The sequence below is a fragment of the Mesoplodon bidens genome, assembly GCF_964165515.1.
Source record: "Mesoplodon bidens genome assembly, chromosome: 11".
Classification (NCBI taxonomy): domain Eukaryota; kingdom Metazoa; phylum Chordata; class Mammalia; order Artiodactyla; family Ziphiidae; genus Mesoplodon; species Mesoplodon bidens.
The window spans coordinates 32153487-32169253 of record NC_138167.1 but is presented as its reverse complement, the minus strand read 5'-3'; positions in this window follow the sequence as shown (position 1 = coordinate 32169253).

Below are 15767 nucleotides of genomic sequence, written 5' to 3'. Positions count from 1 at the left end.
TCGTAAAAATGTTCAACTTCCTATATACTACTCTAGAAAAAAACTTTGATCAAAACTATTGTTAAAGGGCTTCCCTGGTGGCGCAGTGGTTGAGAATCTGCCTGCTAATGCAGGGGACACGGGTTCGAGCCCTGGTCTGGGAAGATCCCACATGCCGCGGCGCAACTAGGCCCGTGAGCCACAACTACTGAGCCTGCGCGTCTGGAGTCTGTGCTCCACAACAAGAGAGGCCGCAATAGTGAGAGGCCCGCGCACCGCGATGAAGAGTGGCCCCCACTAGCCACAACTAGAGAAAGCCCTCGCACAGAAGCGAAGACCCAACACAGCCAAAATTAAATAAAAAAAACAAATAAATGAATAAATAAAAAGCTAAGCATTTGAAGCTCTTTAAAAAAAAAAAAAACTATTGTTAAAGAATGTAAAACTAATGCAGATAGGGAAAGAATAAGGAAAAACTCCTATTCTTTGAATTTTAAGGCATCCTGTAGGAACCAAACAATATTAAGAATTTCTCAATAACAAAAGAAAAATGGTCATTATTAATTCATTCTTTCTTTCCACAAAAATTCACTGACTCTTTACTTTGTGCTACATGTTCTTCTAACTGTAAGCTGGCCAAGCTGGGGTAGGCTGGGTAACAGATGATAAGCAACTAAATAAATGAGAGAATATCAGATAGTAGTAAGTGCTACACAGAGTATAACAGAGAGTGACTTAGAAGCTACTTTAGACTGGGTAGTCAGGAAAGGTATCACTCAGGGAACACAATGTAAACTGAGAACTGAATTATAAAAAGGAGGCAGCCAGGGGAGGATCAGAAGGAAGAGCATTCCATGCCAATAAAACTGTCTGTGCAAAAGTCCTAAGGCACAAATAACCTGGGCCAGTTGGAGAAATGGAAAAAGGCATGTATGGTTGGAGCGCCATGAATAGAGTTGGGTTACATAGGACAGATATCCATAAACTTCAAAATAATCTTACAAGGGAGTTTTTACTATTTCCACTTCAAAGGTAAGGACATAGAAGTTAAGAGATTTCATGCAGTGAGAAAGGAAGACCAGATTTTTCTTTGTGGTGTGTCTGATTCTAAAACATGTTACTTTCTCATGGGAAATGATTCAAGTATACTCAAGATTTGTGACATTCTGGACATTTTCCACATCAGTCTAGCCCCGAATTCTGCCCCAATTTCAACCCTTCATTGTAACGATAATTGGTTTCCCCCAATCTTTTTATAAACAAGGGAGGCTTTTAAGAGACCTCTCACATTGAACAAAGTCATAAAATGTGTGACACTTGGAAAGCCCAAAGCTACAAAATAAGTCTGGTGTTTGTACTTTTTAAAAAACATTTGTTTTCCTGAGTACAAAAATACTATATGAATATTTAAGTTAAAATAATACAGACAGGGCCTCCCTGGTGGCGCAGTGGTTGAGAGTCCGCCTGCCAATGCAGGGGATACGGGTTCGTGCCCCGGTCTGGGAGGATCCCATATGCCGCGGAGCGGCTGGGCCCGTGAGCCGTGGCCGCTGGGCCTGCGCGTCCGGAGCCTGTGCTCTGCAACGGGAGAGGCCACAACAGTGAGAGGCCCGCATACCACAAAAAGAAAAAAAAAAAAATAATAATAATAATACAGACATATATAAGAGAGGAAAAATACATCCCATGTATCAATTTTTTAAATTGGTTTATTCCTAAGGTGTATAGTTTAGTTTTAGTTTGTTGTATTATTTATTATTTAACTTTATGTGATTTTAAACATGCCCAAGGGTGTTAGGATAATAGAATAACTATGTCATCACCCAGATCAAGAAATAAAACATTACCGGTTCCTTAAAAACAGAACTACCATATCATCTAGCAATTCCATTCCTAGGTATGTATCCAGAAAAATTAACAACACTAATTTGAAAAGATACACGTACCCCAATGTTCAAAGCAACACTAGGTACAGTAGCCAAGACATGAAAGCAACCCAAGTGCCCACCAAAGACAACTGGATTAAGAAGATGTGATTTATACATACAATGGAATATTGCTCAGCCATAAAAAAGAACTGAAATACTGCCATTTGCAGCAACATGGCTGGACCTAGAGAATATTATGCTTTGTGAAATAAGTCAGACAGAGAAAGATAAATACTGCATGATATCACTTACATGTGGAATCTTAAAAATAATACAAATGAATATAAATACAAAACAGAAACAGACTCACAGATAGAGAAAACAAACTTCTGGTTACCAAAGGTGGGGGTGAGAGGTGGGAGAGAAAAATTACAGGCATGGAATTAACAGATACTAACTACAATATATAAAATATACAAGCAACAAGGATATACTGTATAGCACAGGGAATTATACCTATTATCTTATAATGGAATATAATCTGCAAAAATACTGAATCACTATGCTGTATACCTGAAATTAACACAATATTGTAAATCAACTATACTTCAATAAAAAAAGAATTTGAGAAAAAAGAAATAGAACATTATCAATACAATGAAGCCTTTTTTATTCCCATCTCCACTTGTACTTCTTCCTTCCCAGCAGAGATAATCACTATTTTCAATTTAGTGCTTGTTACTCCATGCACGTTTTCATACTTTTTCTCATTTATATATACATTTTCCTCAAATGCAAGAAGATTTGAGGTAGAATAATTGACAAATTGATGAAGGGTAAGTGAGGGCTGGTGAAACAGGGTGAAGTTGCTGGGGGTCCCAGAAGTTGAGGAAATAAGCACCATCTAGGAGGTACTTTCTCCATAAAGACCACTGGGTATTCACTGAAAACACGAAAATCATGCATTGTGGAACTCCTGTACATTGCTGGTAAGAATGCAAAGTACAGTCACTTCAGTAAACAGTTTGGCCAGTTTCTTATAAAGTTAAACGCACACCAACCCTATCGCCCAACAAGCCACTCTTAGGGATTTACCCGGGGAAAAATGAATGCTTATGTTCCCACAAAATCTGTATGCAAGTATTTATATCAGCTTTATTCAAAATCACCCAAAGTTGGAAACAACCCAAAGATCCTTTACTGATGAATGGATAAACAAGCTATGGTACAAGTATTCAATGGAATTGCATTTAGCAATAAAAAGCAATGAACTATTGATTCCACGTAACAACATGGATAAATCTTAAATGCATTTTGCTGAGAAAGAAGCCAGGCTGAAAAGGCTATATACTTACAATTCCATTTTTATAATGCTCTGGAACTATAAGGATGGGAAACAGATAAGTGGTTGCCAGGCATTAAGGAGTGAGAGGAGGATCTGACTACAAAAGGACAACACAGAGGATTTGGGAGTTAATGGAAGAGAATGGAAATGTGGTGGAAGATACACAACTCTATACATTTGGAAAAATCCATAGAACTGTTCATCACTGAGGATAAAGTTTTCCCTCCATAAACTAAAAATAATCAATCAGGATGTGGGGAAATATGGAATGTAGACTGTGTGTATTACACATAAATAACAGAACCACACTGAAGGACACTGGAGTAAAAAGGAGCTGATCTAATGAACTTTGGAAAACAGCATTTTGACCAGATACTGTAAGAATCAAAAAAAACAAACAAACTAAACACTGTTGATAAGTTTGTCCCTCACAAGGTTATGTGTTTTCAATTCTGAAACTTTATTTGTATATTGGTTTTGAACATAAACATAAACACATTGCAGATAATGAAAGGAAGAGTTCTCACTGTTCTAAAAAGAAAGTTAGAAATAAGGAAAGTGTCAAGGCTAGAACATGACTCATGGTATTATTTTTAATATGTATTCAGATAGATAGATACAGAAATATATATGCATGTATATGCATGAGCAAGTGAACCTACATATATTTCCTACTTCTATTCATTGAGAGAAGCTAGAAACAGTGATACCTCTGTAGCTATTAGCATACCTAGTACCAAGTTCTTGGTTTCTACACATCATTCTTCAAAAGAAGGGATGTAGCCCTAGTTGATTCCAATGCTGGTGCAGAGAAAATGTAAATGATATTGGAGCATCTTGTGGTGCCAGAAAGTAAGGAAGCGGTAATAACTTAAATTAAATTTATAAATAAAACCATGTTGAAAGGGCACAGCAGGAGACAACTTGAAAGAGCTCCCAATGGCCAAAGTTAAAACAACAATCGCAACAAAGTAAATTATGATACTATTAGATTACAACCCAAACAATAAAAAAGCATTTGTAAATCTATACTGATATTAATATATAACTAAATTAATAAATGAATGAGGGAGAAGGGAAAACTCTTTTGTAGAGAAGAATTTTAAGAAATAAATAATTAACAAAAAAGGAATAAGAGAATTAAGCATCACCAGAACATCACAGTAATAATTATCACAGGCAACATCCACTGATAGAAGGTAAAATAAGTGAATCATGAACGTACTGCAGGACAGGTAGTTTTAACATGAAGAGAAATCAATACTGACAACTTTGAAAGTTTTTTAAAAAGTAGCTATTAAAGCACAGTGGTATTTATTGGGCACTTAAAATATCATTAATAATATTACTAACTTTCCTTGAGTACATACTATATTCTAGTGTTAACTCATGTAATTTTCCCAGTAACCTCATCCCATGTAACAAATGAGAGATTAGATAGCTTTCCCAAACTCATATGATTAGTAAATGATGCATCTGTAATTTAATACCAGAACCTAGCTGATAAATAACTAGATGATAGATAGATGATAGATATTAAATATTATATTTACATATATGAGTGATAATGTATAGAGATAGGTATGTAATATATCTATATCAGTTGTTTATTATGAACTGGATTCAAACAAAATAAAATCAACCCCACAAAGACAACACCAGGTGTTAAAATATAAAGGAGGAAAATGAGGAAATATTGGGACATCACATCTGGCTAGAGTTTTGTCTTTTTTTTCTTTGAATAGAGAAAATTATGGGACCAGTGAGATGATGTGGGAAAAATTGAAAACTAGGCTCTACCTATGTTTTTTTCAAAAGTGGGAGCAGCACACATGGTTTTCATCTGGGAGGGGGACCCAAATGCTTTGTTTTGAAGGTGGTCATCCTTTTGGGAAGACTGAAAGTATCATAAGAAGTCTCGGAGTGGCAAAGCTGCTGACAAGCAAGCTGGCACGTGGAGGCTCATGGAGATATCTCTGCTCTCCCCTGAGGTTTCTGGGAAGTTTGGCAGCTGGAGCCACAGTTATGATCAACTATACAGCCTCTGAGCCACCCATCTGCACAAGTTGCTGTCCTGATAAAATATTTCTTGTCCAATATCTTCAGAGAGTAAGAAGGTGCCCTTCTGAGTTACATTTAATAGAGATAAAGCTCAGTTTGGAGAGGAAAGAGGAGTCACAACTTAAAATTTCATTTCAAACCTATTTAGTTTTCTAATAGAACAATAATAATCTTATTTCATGTCAAATATATAAACATACCAACAATGGTACTGACTGGCCATTTGAAGAAATTATCTTAATCTTTTTACGTGTAATAATGGAATTGTGGTTATGTTACAGAAAAGACCTCTTATATTTAAAGATACATATTTACAATTAAATGATATAGTTTCTGGGATTTGTGTGAACTATTATGAGAGGGGAGACAGGGGACAGTATAGATGAAACAAGATTGGCTACGAGTTGGTTATTGTTGAAGCAGAATAATGAGTTCATAAGCACTGAAAACACTACACTGTCTAGTGTAAATATCTGAAAGTTTTTATAATAAAAAGCTTTTAAAAAGAAATACAGGTTTGTCTATTATAATTGAGTATAAGTGATATCAAAGAAACTTCAAATCACACTCCAAAAATAACAGTACTTGAGGAAAGTAGAGACCGCTTGGAACCACTCAACCTCGAAACCAGAGCGCCAAGAGAAATCGTAACAATCCTACTAATTCGGCAACACCATTTTTTAAAGTTAAATATGTAATAAATAAAGAAATATGAGGTAAACATATTTCTTACCTTTAAAAATAATGAAAAGAGGGCTTACCTGGTGGCGCAGTGGTTGGGAGTCCGCCTGCCGATGCAGGGGACACGGGTTCGTGCCCCGGTGCGGGAGGATACCACATGCCGCGGACCAGCTGGGCCCGTGAGCCATGGCCGCTGAGCCTGCGCGTCTGGAGCCTGTGCTCCGCAACGGGAGCGGCCACAACAGTGAGAGGCCCGCGTACCGCAAAATAAATAAATAAATAAATAAATAAATAAATAAATAAAAATAATGAAAAGAAATTTGTTAGCAGGGCGTGTAAGGGCAGGCTGAACCTGCTCCGGCGTGAGGTGATCAGAAACTGCACCAAGACGGAGACAATTCTGCGCATGCGCTTGCAAGATGGCGTGGCCGCCGTTTGCACCAAGGAGAGGAAGGAAAGTGAATGGTGCCTCCCTCCTTCCATCGGAAACAGCGCTGTACTCCGGCGAAGCTCGCTGCATTGCGCCACTGCCATACCTTACACACGGCTTCTGTTACCTGGTGGGGAAAAACATTTACATATTGGACTAGATTGTGCATGAACCAAGGCAACTTGTGTGAAGTACTAACATTATTCCCCAGTAACTTAGAAAAATATCTGTCAAACATAGCAGAACACACTGTGTTAATTTAAAGGAATAGTGTAAAATTTCTAAGTACTTTCTAATCCAATCGATTTTTAATGTATTTTGAAATATGTTCATATGGAAATAAATGTTCCAACAGTATCAAAAGATGCTGAGAGTAAAAGTCTCCTTTTCCTGGGTCCCCTAGTTTCTACCTAGTCTCACTCCCTAAAGAAAACCATTTTTAATTATTTGTTTTTTAATTGTTCTGATTCTTTTATCATTCTAAATAAATGCTCATTGTTTTGATTTATCTCCTTGATTCATCAACTTTAAATAAGAATTATGGGGCTTCCCTGGTGGCGCAGTGGTTGAGAGTTCCCCTGCCGATGCAGGGGACACGGGCTCGTGCCCAGGTCCGGGAAGATCCCACATGCCGCAGTGCGGCTGGGCCCGGGAGCCATGGCCCCGAGCCTGCGCGTCCGGAGCCTGTGCTCCGCAATGGGAGAGGCCACAACAGTGAGAGGCCCGCGTACTGAAAAAAAAAAAGAATAATGGACTCCTTGATGTGCAAGATGAAGATGTCTATCCACCTTTGTTCTCTCCTCCTCCCAGTTTTTCTTAGTAATACTTATCGCTACTTCTTTTTTTTCAATCCAGCCTGCCAGCCTGCAGTGTTTCTACTTCTTTTATTGGTCATACTCGTAATTTTAAACAATATAGATATTTCTTGATCCATCTTTGACTCCCACTTGTAAAATAAGATAATTCACTTTGCTTCCCTCCACTATCCAACTTGTTATCTAAAGCTCTACTTCTACATTGTTAAGGCTTATAAAATTTGCAATCTGTTCTCTACAATGTCACTTTTTCAGAGGTTTTTCCATAGGTTGATTCCAATTCATGTCCAAAATATTATAGTTGTATTACATTAATTATATTATATTTAACTATTATTTAAAATAAAATTGGATTGAACCCAAAGATGTTAACTCTATGTCACTAAATATGAGCCATTTGATGAATCAAGTTCAGATTAGTTCTCGTTTCTTATAGCTCTATAATTGTTCAGTTTTGGCTTTCTTCCTGTTAAGCAATGATTTTTTTCATACGACGTTTTTATTCGTGTTGGAATGTCTAATGATCTTTCTTTTTCCTCTAGTCTCTTAATCTTACCGTTTATTACAGAAAATCCACATTCTTCCCAGAGTTGTTCTCCCATAGCCTATGACTTCCTGTTCACTAGCCTGCTGTACAACTCTAGCCTGCTGTACAACTGCTAATCTAGAATTTTATTTTTTTCATGGCACTCTCATTTAAAGCCCCAGTTTATTGGACCCTGTGCCTGCCTTTTCTCCAGGTTTCTGTTTTGCTTTGCTAGAGTCCATCTCAAATAATGTTTTACACAAAGGATGTGTAGAAAGTAAATTTTCTGAGATCTAGTGTATCTGAGAATACCATTACCCTGTCTCCACACTGTAGTCATATCTGAGGAGGTAAACAATTCCATACTTAAAATTATTTTCAGAACTTCAGGTCTTCTAGCTGATGAGCAGTCTGATACCAATCTGATTCTCATCCCCTGTAGTGACTTATTTTAATCTCTGGTAGTTATACAGTCTTTCTTTTATCTTAGGTTTCCTGGTATTTCATATGTGTCTAGATGTAGGATTTCTAAAATTCATAATACTAGAACTCAGTGGATTATTTTGATCCAAAGACATATCATTCATCAGATATCAGCAACTTTCTTACATTATTTCTTTGATAATTGCTTTCTCTCTAATTTCTTTCTTCACTCTTCAGGAAATTCTATTATATTTATGCTGGACTTCCTAGATTACCCATCTAGTCCTTTTAACTTTATTTCATCTTTTCCATCTTCTTGGTCATTTTGCTCTATGTTATGGGGGATTTCCTTGAACTTTTCTTCTGGAACCTCTTTAATTTTATTTTTAATTTCAGCATTTGAATTTATTAAATTTTATCAATACAATTTTATAATTTTTCAAAATTTTATAAATATGATACCTTATATTGTTCTGAAGGTACTAATTAAAAATACGTAAAGTTCTTTTCTGGCTCCTGGAATCAGTTCTTCTGTTTGATCAACTTGGTCTTTATTTGTACTCCTGATTTCCTTAAATAACTGGCAATTCTTCCTGTATTTTCAAATTTACAATTGGGGAACCAGGTTGATTAATATAAGTAGTTGGCATGTGTTCCTCTATAGGTGCCAACACTCAGAAGGCTTTTCCCTAGAATTTGCCAATTCCAAGGGCTTTGTGTGAGGGCAGGTATGTCCCACAACTGCCTTTAATTTAGGTGCCTAGGCTGAGAGCCACGCTGAATGCTCCTAAACCCTAAATGTCATTTCCCATTCTAGTATCCCAAGCCCTCTAATACAGGTTATTTGACAGAATATTCCCCAGATTCAGCAAAGGGATAAACCCTCTCACCATATCCATGATAGGTAAAGGTTGGCTTGTGCTGTATTCCCTTCACAGCTTTCAATTATTCTCTTTGATTTCTGAGTTACCTCCCATTCCTGTTTTTTTGTAAGTGCAGGGGGACAAACTTCTACCACCTACACTGTAGCCTTTCCTGTGTTCTGGGCTGCATCTCTTTTGATCTGATTTACCTCATTATGATTATGATTAGTATCTCATTACCTACTTTCCATCAGAAACTTGTCAAAATCTCACATCTTCTGATGCCTTTTTCTCACCTTATCAGTGTTATCATGAATTTATTCATCCTCATTCTGGAAGGGCAGGAAGGTAAATGTGGTGATCAGTCAGAACCAAAGGCCCACGTCCTTTCCTCTATTTTCCAACTACTCCAGTGAAATCGAGTTAGGATAATGGTACCGGGTATCGAGCTGTACCCCGCAGGTCTGCAAGCCTTGGAGCTGTCCAGCCTCGAGACCGAAGAAAGAACCTCGAGACAACAACAGAGACATCAGTGGTTTATTTTCCAGGGGATCTTACACAAAGGGTCCTGGAGCAATACCCTACCATGTGCGACAGACGTTGGGCAGGACATGGCAGCACTCTTCACTACTCGGGGAGGAGGAGGCTACCATTTATAGGGGGAATTGACATCAGGTGGGCTTATCAGTTACCAGGGACTAATTAAGCCCTGTCATTAAGAGGATTGGATAGTCATGTGAGCGACGCGGAGACTGGTCGAGCAGGGGATATATAGAGAGCAAGAAAACAGCCATCTTAAATAGAGAAACAAGTCTAGAGTTATGTACACATAAGAGGTAATGGTGAGAAAACAGTGTTCAACCTTGACATTAGCACAAGGTCCCAGCTGTTGGCAGTGACAAGGTCTAAGTTGTGAGCACAGGGGTAAGTAACTGAGACGGCTGAAGGACAAGAGCATCAGGAGAGAGGAAGTTAAGGAATGAGGCAATGAGAAATAAAGAGGGTGCCTACCTACTCCTCCAGGCTCAGGGTACGAGGGCCGTGACAGAGAAAAGTCACCTTTTGAGTCAGTTTCAGGGAAGAGGCATCGTCAGCAGAAAGCCAGGTTTCAGTTAGAAAGCAAGAGAACATTCACAGAAGAGGCTGATGATACAGGGGATGTTTTTGATGATTCACCTCAGGTTCCTCAGGGCACAGAGAAGGGCCTTCTGGAGGAGGGGAAGGATGGGATACAGGATAAGAAAGAAGAAGGGGGTCCCAAAGACTTACAGAGATTAGTACTGAGACATACTGAGAAACCCAAAAAGATATCATTATTTCTATTTATGACTTAGCCATAAAAAAGAGTGAAATTCTGCCATTTGCAATAACTTGGATGGACCTAGAGTGTCTTATGCTTAGTGAAATAAGTCAGAAAGAGAAAGACAAATACTGTATGTTATCACTCATATGTCGAAACTAAGAAATGAAACGAATGAACATAAGAAAACAGAAATAGAGTCACAGATCTAGAGAACAAACTAGTGGTGTCCAGTGGGGAGAGGGAAGGAGGAGGGGAGAGACAGGAGTAGGGGATTAAGAGACACAAACTACTATGTATAAAATAAATAAGCAACAAGGATATATCACACAGCCCAGGGAAACATAGCCATAGTTATTCTGTAATAACTTTAAATGGAATATAATCTATAAAAATATCGAATCACTATGTTGTACACCTGAAACTAATGTTTAAATCAACTAGACTTCAATTAAGAAGAAGATATCATTATTTCTCTTTCCTTTTTACCTTTGTACATGCCGCTGTATCTGGCTGCATAACCCTGGTACCAGCAGAAAGGAGACATGATACTTTGATATTAAACACCCACATAAAATAAGCCAACTTCCCATGGAGTCATTAGCTTCCAATTTACCGAAGGCCAGCCCCAACTTAACAGGAAGGGATTCTTCAGTCTCACATTCTAAAGCCACTTCGAGGGGCAGCCTCTCCTGTGGCCCCTTCCCTTTCCCAACACTCTCTTCTCTTCTCTCCCATCTGGGTCCTCCCTGTTTATTTACCTCCTGTTCCTTTCTGAATGGGTAATGAGGAGGGTTGTAGAAGGAACTTCAAGAATATAATCAGACTTTTTCTACTGTCCAAAAATCACCTTTTGTCTTAGTCCGTTGGGGCTGCTACAACAAAATACCACAGACCAAGCAGCGTATAAACAGTACAAATTGATTTCTCACATTTCTGCAGGCTGAGAAGTCCAAGATCAAGGCACCAGAGATTTGGTGTCCAGTGAGAGCCTTTCTTGTTCAGAGACACCATCTTTTTGCTACAACCTCATAGTGGAAAGGATGAGGGGGTCTCTGGGGTCTCATAAAGGCTCTAATCCTGAGGGCAGAGCCCTCGTGACCTGATCACCTCTCAAAGGGCCCACCTCCAAATGCCGTCACACTGCTGGTTAGGATTTCAACATAAAAATTTTGGAGGGACACAAACATTCAGTCTACAGAGTCTCCCTCTTTGGCATTCTCTCTTAAATCTTCATGGTGCTACAAGAGTCTCTGTCTCTATTATTACCTTGAGTTGCCATAAAAAGGCCCTTTTATTTTCCTGGATTTGGGATGTGCCAGATTCCGGGAAGGGAGGAAAACAAGATCTGCTATCCTATACCTGGAAGGTTCTTCGTCCTCTGCCTCACCTAATTAACTCAGGTACCACATCTTCCAGTGGCAACCTGTTTGCATCACCATCATACCATGCTATAATCTTGCAATTATATGTTTTTGTGAGCCTTTCCATTAGATTAGAAATCCTTTCGGGGCAGGGTTCACCTCTTAGAAGTATTGATATCGGGCTTCCCTGGTGGCGCAGTGGTTAAGAATCTGCCTGCCAATGCAGAGGACCCGGGTTCAAGCCCTGGTCTGGGAAGATCCCACATGCCACGGAGCAACTAAGCCTGTGTGCCATAACTACTGAGCCTGTGCTCTAGAGCCTGTGAGCCACAACTACTGAGACCACGTGCTGCAATTACTGAAGCCTGCATGCCTAGGACCTGTGCTCCACAACAAGAGAAGCCACAGCAATGAGAAGCCTGCGCACCACAACGAATAGCCCCTGTTCTCCACAACTAGAGAAAGCCTGCACGCAGCAACGAAGACCCAACCCAGCCAAGAACAAATAAAATAAATAAATTAAAAAAAAAGAAGTATTGATATCACCTGTGCATAATGTAATAGTTATGTAGATGTTCAATAAAATTTTTGTTAAATAGATGAAAACCTAGTTCGTTTTCTTAGAAGTTTATATCTAGTTGTAGGGGGATGGTGGCAGTAACTGAGTTTAACAGTGAAGTTCTCTAAAATGGTCCTGAGGTATGTGCTGAAAAAAGATAATACTCTGATTAAGATCAAATTTTTTTTTTCAAGAACTATATTAGTGAGACAGGCTGGGACCTGGGACCTGTGATGTGGGTGGGACCCTTTTCTGCAGTGCTTACACCTGGACTCGTCCAGCAACAGAATACAAAGAAACTATAAGGGATTAAAAATAACTGTATGTGGGGCTTCTCTGGTGGTGCAGTGGTTGAGAATCCGCCTGCCAATGCAGGGGACACGGGTTCGAGCCCTGGTCTGGGAAGATCCCACATGGCGCGGAGCAACTAGGCCTGTGTGCCACAACTACTGAGCCTGCGCGTCTGGAGCTTGTGCTCCGCAACAAGAGAGGCCGCGACAGTGAGAGGCCCACGCACCGCGATGAAGAGTGGCCCACGCTCACCGCAACTAGAGAAAGCCCTCACCCAGAAACTTAGACCCAACACAGCCAAAAATAAATAAATCATTAATTTTTAAAAAAAAGGAAAAAGAATTCATTGCTCTGTATACTCATCAACACGTGGTAATGCTAGACCTAAATTTTAAAAAAAATAATAATAATAACTGCTTGCTTGTGCAGTTCGGGCAAATTATGAACAACAAGATACAGAAAGGCCAAAACCCAACTGCCACTTCTTGAGGAGCCAGGAGCAAAAGCAGGCTACTGCACATGCACTCTGCACACAGTAACACTAAGCCACCCCTCCGGCTGACCCACCTATCTGCCCCACCCTCATCCCATTTAAGGAACCAGCTCGCCCCTGCTGAGCTAGCAAACAAGGGAATCTGTTACTTGTGTTCGCTCCCTTGTGCTACAGCCTTGCCTGAATTTCTTGTCTGGTCTCTTACCAATTTCTCTTGATTAAAGAGTCCAAGAATCCAGATCAGTAACCTTACAAAGGTGAGGTTAGTGCTATATAATTTTTTACAAGGAAGAATTAGTTAGGGAAGAAATGTTGAGCTCCTTTATTTCCCAAAAGAAAACTGAAATAACTATTTTTATCATACTACTTTATGGCATCTCTGTCATTCTCGCAGGTCTTCGTTATCTTTTACAAGAAAATGACAATCATACTGGGTCTTATCGGTACCATCCCTCTGACAGTGAGAGGGGAGGGAAAAGATTCCTTAGGAGAAAAGCAGTTGGCTGAGACAGCTGGATGACAGTGATTTGTGAATTAAAGGAGCTGCCAGTAAAATGCAGCTCTCCCAGGACTATGTTACTTTGTAACACTTGAACTATCTGTGAACTTTGTAGGAACCTTAAGTAACACATTTGCTTGACTGCTTTCCCATTAGATTAGGAGTTCTTCAGGGCAGGCAGGAATCATCTCTTAGAAGTCTCAATATCATCAGTGCACATAACAGTGCTTGATTATACAGGTGCTCAATGAACTTTCCTCTAATGTTTGAAAAGCTAATTCATTTTCTTAGAGACCTAAATCTAGTTGTGGGGTGATGGTGACAGCAACTGGATTTGATGCAACTGAATTTGTGCAAGTTCCCAAAGGGTTACATCTTTGTGGTGGGATTGCCCTGGGTTATGGCGCTCTTAAGATTTTTTTTTTCCTGAAGTGAATCTTCCTACAGTGTTCACTATACTCCCACTTGAATACACAATGGGGTGTTTGTTTGTGGAATATCTTCCTATACATTGTGTGGTACAAGAAATGTATGAGAAATTGTTTCTGTCCCCGCAAAACTGATAATCCATTTGAGAGATAAAATGGAGAATAGCACAAGATAGCATAAAATGAAATGCGTTTACAGACCAGGAATTTCATTTAAAATGCTCTCCATAAAGACCTCACATCTTTGCATAGGAGCAGACTAATCAGTCACTGGTGCTCCGCAATTTATGGGATGTGCAAAAATGCTCCCACCCCGCGCTACAGGGCATGAAGCACCTCCCTTAGTATTTGATTTTTTAGAATGTCATTAACACACAGGGATATTCTTTGAAAACATCAACATCCCTAGGATAAGTCGCTCAAAGGCCTGCATTCAGTCTGGCTCCTTAGGGAAAAATTGCCTCTCAGATTTCTTCCAGTTGAGTGAGCCAGGTGGGGAGTTACAGAGAAGTGAAAGTTGTGATGGGAGAAACAAGGAGGGTGCTCTCTAGGCAAGAGGCCTTGTGGATGGAGGGCAGGCCTAAGTGAACAATCACACTAAGGGATCCTGGGTAGACAAAGGGCTTTGAGGTCCAGAACAAGGAGACTGGCAAAGAGGAAGTGAGTGGGGACAGGATGCATGTTTCCTACTTCGCAAATTTACCCAAAGCTCTGTTCTCACCCAGCTTTAACTTTCCTCTGAGGCTCTGTGTGCAGACATATAAGGCCAGCTCAAGAGCCCTGTGATCACTTCTTCTCCTGTGTAGTATTGCACTTTAGACCAATGTCTCTTTTATTAATGTGGCTGTGACACATATTCTCAGTGTTTTTTCAGCTTTTCTTCTTCTGATTTTAGTTACAACCATGAGCCCATGATGGACACAGGACTCTTCTCCATTGCTCTTCAAATTGTTACTTTTTTCATCTTATTAAAACTTCTTCTGCATGGATTGCATTGAGTGCTTTTCTGCTGCTGTGACTGCTGTAACATCTGTCCAAGCTGCTTCCTCTCATCATTTCAGAGGTGGTGCCTGGGAGCTGCAGGCCCCAGGAGTGAGAGGGAGATGCGGAGGACGGTGTGCAGGGCATATCCTAGCAGAGTGTATGGGGGAGGCGGGAGAGGGGAATGCATTCCTAGCATCTCCATTTCACAGATGCTTTACATAAAGTCCCAACCGCTCCTCCACAGCAGTCTTCCCCAGAGCTGGGACCACTCTAACCGCACTGCCCTGTGCCGTTGCCTTTCTCCCGTCCAGAGCAGCAGAATTAGCATAGCCCTCCTTTACTTACCCTCGAATCTTTTACCAGCCTGCTTTCCTGTTTCCCCTACCTCTCCCATCTAATAAGTCTAGACATGGCCTCTCATGTCACTTCTGAGAAGCCATTTCCTGTCATCTCGTCAACGACTACCTCTTTCCCACTGACTACCTCTAGTGAGGAGCAGAAAGCTAGCATCTAAGCCTCCTTTTCAGCAGCATCAGGAAACTGCTTCTCCAGCCACACCAGAAGTCCCTGCCTTGCCGGGAGCAAGTCCCTTCATGTTTTGACACTTTGGGTGTCACTGTTTTGGTGATTCGGTTTTTGACACCAACATTCTGGTCTAGTCTTTGAGATAGGAAAAAGACGAAAATAAATATGTTTTCACATTGTAAGGTAGAAAACCCAGTCTGTGGTTTCGCTGGCTGTGTTATGCCATTCACAACGAGAAGTCATTCAGCCCTACAGGCTGCAATTTTCCTTCTTTGCTAACCTGCTATTCAAAAATTAAAAAAAAAAAAATGGTTTCCTTACTAACATTTAATT